The following is a 6,942-nucleotide window of genomic DNA, read 5'->3' as shown; positions in this document are numbered from 1 at the left end:
AAACCAGAATGCACATACCTCAAAGGTCCTCCCCAGTGCACTGGAGGTAAATTGACTTTAGGGCCACTCTATCCTGGTGAATTGACTTTACTAGAAGATTTGGAATAATTACAGTAAAACAAAGACATATATTTTATGGAATGGAATGCAAAAAATACAGATGAGCTTTTTAAGGTATAATAAATCTGTGAAGAATTTGTACTTTGACTTTGACTGGAAAAAGTGTGAGTTGAATTCTTCTAAATCATCATTTTGCAGTTGGTGAAACTGATATCCAAAGAGAGGAAGAATCTTCCTCCCCAGGATCACAAAGAGACTTAATAACAAAGAAATGACTTGAATCCAAATTACCGGCATCCCAGACAATTCTATTTTCTTCCATCTGGCCCCTGCTGTTGCTTTAGACCCTAGAAGACAGGAGAGAACCAAGGAATAGCTGAAGACTGTTCCTTGGTGGGTTAAGAAACACCTCATTAATATGGACAAGTTGCTTTCAATACCACAGTTTCTTCATCTGCAAGAAGCTGACAAGAGAATACAATGTATGGATAATAACTTGGGCTCTGAAATCAGGATTCCTAGGTTTAAATCCTAGCCCTGTGACTATCTAGCGGTCTGACCCTGGACAAGTTTCTTAACTTCTCTGTGCCTCAATCTCAAAGAAAAATGAGGAGAAAAACAGCACCTATCTCATAAGGTTCTTATGAGAATTTAGTGAGTTAATAGAGGAAAAGCACTTAGAACAGTGCTAATTATTTAATTTTTATTGTTAAAATTGAAAAACCATGGGGCTAGGCTTACAGCATTACTGCATCCTGAATACCTCTGTGAAACCTCAAATGTATAGAGCATAGTTTATAACCCACAGGCCACTGCAAATGTATTCCAGATTTGGGTTGTTGGATATAGGATGTGTGACAAGCTGAGAACCTTTCAGAAAAAAAAAAAAAAAAAAAAAACATCCAGAGTGTCCTGATATCTAAATGAACTGTAGGCCTTGTATGAGTTCCTCAAAGGGCTGAAGTGGTGTCTTACATGGGCATTGAATTATGTGCTCATATTTGCTTAAAAAAGACTGAATTCCCTCAGGGAAAACGCCTGACTCTTTGGGACTCTTTTGATGCCATAAACAGAGAAAAACACAGTAAGATGACTATTGGAAATTGTTCTAAATGTAGGATATGGACCTTGAGAGAGGCAGGTTCTCATACAAGGGATTTGTTACCCTAGACAGTGGAGAGGCTTAGACCGAGTAGTAGGGGAATTGCTGAAGGCAGGGCCTGGGGTCCTGGTCTTCCCTAGGGAAGAGGGCTCCACACCAGTCTGGGGTTTAGCTATCTGGTTGTCCCATTTCTATGGCCTCACCAAGGCCTTTTGGAGCTTTCCCTATTTCTCTCTGTAGGTGCTTATTATAACCCTTACCCCCTTTTATAAGGCAAACTTTGAATAGGTTGCATAAGCCATGGCCCCACAGCCCCCCTCAGGTCCCTTGGGTCTCTGAATTATGACATTCACCAGGTAAGTATGTCACCAAGTATGTATCTTAATTTTAACTTATCCTGGCCCATTGGCCATTTGAGACAGTTGCTTTAAGGTTGTACTTCATGAACCCTAAAATATTCTATGGAGGTATCCTAGGAATTACATAGAAGGGATGATTCCCCCACTGCACCCGGAACAGCTCCACTTTGATCTGTTTTCTATACTGTGTGTCCCTGTTGAATTTTATTTGTGGTAAAAAAAAAAAGTTCTATTGTTAATAACAGGTTGAAAACCCCTATCATAAACTGCTGAAATTATTTCAATAGTCCAGAAATGTCAATATGTTGGCAAACAAAGGACATTTCTTTGAGTTTTACTTCAACTAGTATTAGACTGCAGATCTTGATCTTTGAGGCAAGAAAAAAAAAAACAGCCATCATGCATGGAGGGGAGCTGATTCCTGCCTTCAGGGAGCTGAGGTTCAAATTAAGAAGGCAGAGCAAACAGCCTGGAATCACCTGAGCCTTTAATATTTCAGATTGGTTCTGATTTTAGGAACTCAGAGGAGATAGATCCTAAGGAAGAAAAAGTGAAATTGTACTGGTATCTGAAAGGTGAGAAAGTACGCTGGCTATAGGCAAAAACATGAGAGACAAGTAAAGAGGCAGAGATTGGAGTGAGGATAGTATTGGGCATATGAGAGATCATGGAGGGAGTGAGCTCTGTAAGGAACCAGGACTGAGGATCAAGGGTGGTTCATACTGGGGACCAATGAGAGAGAAGGTCACTGGAGCCAGGATGGGGAGGCCCAGAAATGCCAAACAGAAGAATTTGGAATCAATGCACCTTCTGACCATTTACAGGGTAGGTAGGATAGGAAAGGAGGCATTGAAGGAAACAGCACTAGCAGGAGGACTTAAATGGTGATCCAGGTGAGGACTAATCAAAGACTGCCTTGGAGACAGACGCCCACTTGCTACAAGCTCAGTGCTTATAGCTCTAGTCATCATTCTTTTGCCTTTTCTTATTCCTGGGCAAGGCCCATATCTCCATCTCTCATAGCACTTAGCATGGCATTGTACATATAGTAACTGTTCAAGTAATGTTTGTGGGCACAAAATGAAAGCTATTTAAAAGGCAAAACCAAAAGCTTTTCATGGCTAATGAATGTAGGGAGGTGTCTGTATTTACTGTCCCTACCATCTCTCTAGAGCTTTCCCATACCTCAGACAGTCTGCACAATCCCTCCTGCCATAAGCTCACTAGACATGTTTCATTCTCCTCATTTTGTAGATGGAAAAATTAAGTTTCAGAAAATAAAGGGACTTGCCCAAGATAACTGAGGTAATGGCATAGGTGTGAATGAAGCCTAGGGTTTCTGATGGCAAATCCATCGCTCTTCCTGAACCTTTGGTCTATTTGGAAACACAGGTACTAAGAACCACCTCCAATTCTCTGTGTACTGTCTGGTCAAATATCTAGACCCTCTCTTCCCTCAGCTAAGAGATGATGAATAAATAAAGTTAACTAAGGTGAAGTGATAGAAACAATGGAATTGGAGTCAAATGTCCTGGATTCTAGTATGAGTTCTGCCCTAGCCCCAGGTTCCCAATCTGTAAATTAGGCACCCTGGAGAGCTTTCCTGCATGGTTCATGCTCTGAGACCAAGAAGCATGCATCTATCTCCCTAGTCTCCTAAGGTAAGCCAAGATTGAAATGCCCTCGAGCCTGATTGTTTCCACCTATTCCCCTATCTCTCAATGAGTTAGATCAACTTGTCAGAAGGAGGTGTGGAGACCTAGGATTATGGCAGCTTTTTTAATGATTGAGTGATGCCTCGAATCACTGGGCTTGGCTCGCTCTGGTATATTCATCACACACTTTTATCAAAGGTGTCCCTTTTCCTACTTATCAAGTTCTCTCCTAACCAGTAAGCTCTGAAATTATACCCTTTGCCTTGCTCCCTGTGTTTATGCATTATTCTTAGATACCTGGAGACAATTCTGATTGACACACCCTTGCTCATAAATCTGGGAGATCAGATGATATATTTTTTTTATGAGTGCTGATCCAAAGATGGGCAACTTAAAATGACTGCAGCAAATAATTAAAATCAAAATGATGAGCTCCCTTGTCCTTTCCTGTTAAATAAATACCTGCTTAGGGATATTATCACTGGGTAAGAAGAAGATGAAAACACCACCTTGCTGAAAGCTTGCTTGATGGGGCCTCATTTCTGTAATTGATTTTTCCTCAACCCAATTTCCTACTGTGTCTACCTCCCCTTCATCATCAGTGTAGATAATATGTGCTCATCACACATCTGTGAGGACAGAAGACAGGCCATGAACTTCAGTCTACTTCTCCTCTCTTCTATCCCTTCAAAAATCTACACCATGAGGAGTCATGTTCCTCACATCTCAAGCTGAGTAACTGAACTCCCAACTTCCCAGAAGTGTCTTCCCCCAACAGAGTTTTTACCTTTTGGACCACTAATGCAGCCACATGTTATGATGGAAAGAGAAGATCTTCAGAGGTACTAGGACCTGGGTTCAAAATTCCATTCACTAGTAGTTGAATCTTGAAGTGACTTTTCTCTAAGTCTCAGCTGAGAATTAGTAGATGATTACAGCTAAAAGCTCTTGCTATAAATTTACACTGGGTTCAAATTCTTTGTGAGTTTGGGCAAATTGCTTCACCTCTCCATGCCTCAATTTCCTCATTTGTAAATGAGTATCATAATGGGATAAGCCTTATAGCATTGTTGAGATGATTAAATGAGATAATCTGTGGTATGGGCTCAGCCTAGTGCTTTGAATAAAGCAAGTAATTGATAAATGTTATCCATTATTACTAATAATAAAATCAGGCAGACAACAAAAGCATTGCTGTGGAAAGATCACTGTGTTTAAAAAGGTCTGGCACTAAGTCCCAGCTCTGTTATTCATTAGCTAGTTGAGACCTTGATGTACCCTTAACCTCTCTCGACCTCAAATTCCTCGTCCATAAAATAGGGCTAATAATAGTGTCTATTTTACCAGGTTATTGCAAGAATGGCACAAGATCAGTAGTTATTAAAAATGCTTTGCATTTAAGTCTTGTCAGCCACCATTCTTGGAACTTCTACTGTGTAACAAACTATAGGTTCAGGGTCAGGAGAAAAACAGTAACATTATGGTCACTGAATTTAAGATCTCATGGTCTAACTGTGGCAAACAGTCCCATAAACAATAACTGAAGTACAAAATGTGAGCCATCATTATAGAAATGTGTACAAGTTCCAAAACTTGTGAAAATAAGTGAATGCCTAGATCAACGAAATGGGAAAGTTAGGTGGCAGTAGTTAGAAAAGGCTTCCTGGAGGAGGTAATGCTTGAGATAGTTTTTGAAAAGAGAAGAGGAATTTTCTTAATGAACATGATAGGAAGGGCATTCCAGACCAAGGCTAAGGCAAAGAGATATACAATCACCTGGCATAATTTGGCAATGCCGCACCTATTTCATTCTTTCAGAATGCAATTTTAAGAGGAAGCAGTAAAAAGTGAGGCTGGAGAAATACATAGGGGCCTGATTAAGAAGAAAAATAAATAAAACCTTAAATAATGCCCTAAAAAAGAAAGTTTGTGCTTTTTAATTAATATTTTAAAATAACATTTATGTAACACTTGTTATGCACTAGCTACTATTCTAAGCACATTACAAATATTAATTCATTTAATCCTCAAAAGAATACTGTTAGGGCTTCCCTGGTGGCGCAGTGGTTGAGAGTCCACCTGCCGATGCAGGGGACACGGGTTCGTGCCCCGGTCCGGGAAGATCCCACATGCCGCGGAGTGGCTGGGCCCGTGAGCCATGGCTGCTGAGCCTGCGCGTCCGGAGCCTGTGCTCCGCAACGGGAGAGGCCACAACAGTGAGAGGCCCGCGTACCACACACACACAAAAAAAATACTGTTAGATAAATACTATTACTGATGCACACAGAGATTAATTAACTTGTCTAACATCTCATAGATAGTAAGCAGCAGAGCCAGGATTTCTACCCAGGAATTCTAGTTCCACAGTCCATACAGAGGTGAGGGCTAAAAAATAATCTCTTTGTTGTACCCCCACCCAGGCCACTTACTCCCATACTCTCAGCCAGATCCAAGATTGTATATTTATGTGCTCTTGTTCCATATGGGCTTGTCCATTTGTCTCTCAGGGCTCAGACCTTCTTGATGATATCTCTGTGGATCTCCTGGAGCTCCAGGAATTGGTCTCTTCTTTAGCACTTGTGATGATAACATGACACACTTTCTGCTTGGTTTTATCAACTGAATTAATAATTGTCTGATGATACTAGACATCACCTCATTGATGTTTCAAAAAGCTGTGACATTCACCCCATGAGTTGCATGGATGAAGGGCAATTATGATACTAGCAGCAGGTAAGCTCCGAAAGCTTCAGTATCTTCTCTGATCCCATCCAGCCACGTATACATAGCCACTTCTCTCCCACCCCAAATGGTCTGCAGGTGCCATGGGTAAGGGAAAGCTACTACACAGTATGCCTTTTTTGACTTCGGGTTGTTTATCTGCCTAACCTGGCATCATAGTAATCACCTATATTTTTACTGGCCTTTACATTCCCTGAAGCCCTTCACATACATCAGTCATCTGATTTCTTCTTCCTTGAAAAACCTTTAAAATCAGTATTAACCTCCTTTTTTTCAAATGATGAAACTCAATTCAGAGAGGGAAAATGACTTGCCCAAGGTCACACAGCTAGTGAGTGTCAAGTATTCACTGCACAACTGTAAGTGTCCAAAAGCTTCTGCTTATTCTACTGCCAAAGTGATCATTAAAATAACCTAGACCAAGGACATCTGGTCCAGGAGCCTGAAATGGGGAGTGAGGTTGGAAAGCTTTGATGGATTCCATGAGGTACTTAAGATTGTAAAACTTCTGACCACAGTCAGAGGAAACCCTCAGAGACTCCTAGAGGCTATCTTGCTAGAAGGGTCATGGCTTCAAGACTATCTGATTGCCTGAATTACCCCCACCATTGACCCATCACTGTCAGTATTTCAGTTTATTAGCTAAAGAGTTGGGTTTGTCTGAGGAAAGTTGTTCTTCCAGCCCTTTACTCTCACTTACACAATGAGTCACTCTTTATCACTACTCTTCCCCAGACAGGCGTTCTTCCATTACTTGCTAGTTCTGGGTGCAACCCCCAGCTACAGGTCAAACTGCGCTCCCTATAGCTACTTAAATGCTAATCTGATACTTCTTTTTCTTCACCTGGATTCTGCCTTTCTTCAACATGCTCCCACACCTAAGCCTTTCCTATGCCTGGAGAGAGAAACTTTAAAAGCCTTAACATTTTTTTCCGCAATATAGTCAAACATGCCTATCTTTTCCCTCATAGCATCTGAGTTTTCTGTCTTGTTTAAATACCTTCTTCTTAAGAAGGTCTCCGTC

Source organism: Aethalodelphis obliquidens, unplaced genomic scaffold, assembly GCF_003676395.1.
Source record: "Aethalodelphis obliquidens isolate GAN/ISIS:26980383/991018 unplaced genomic scaffold, ASM367639v1 scaffold85, whole genome shotgun sequence".
Lineage (NCBI taxonomy): Eukaryota > Metazoa > Chordata > Mammalia > Artiodactyla > Delphinidae > Aethalodelphis > Aethalodelphis obliquidens.
This window is presented reverse-complemented; position numbering follows the sequence as displayed.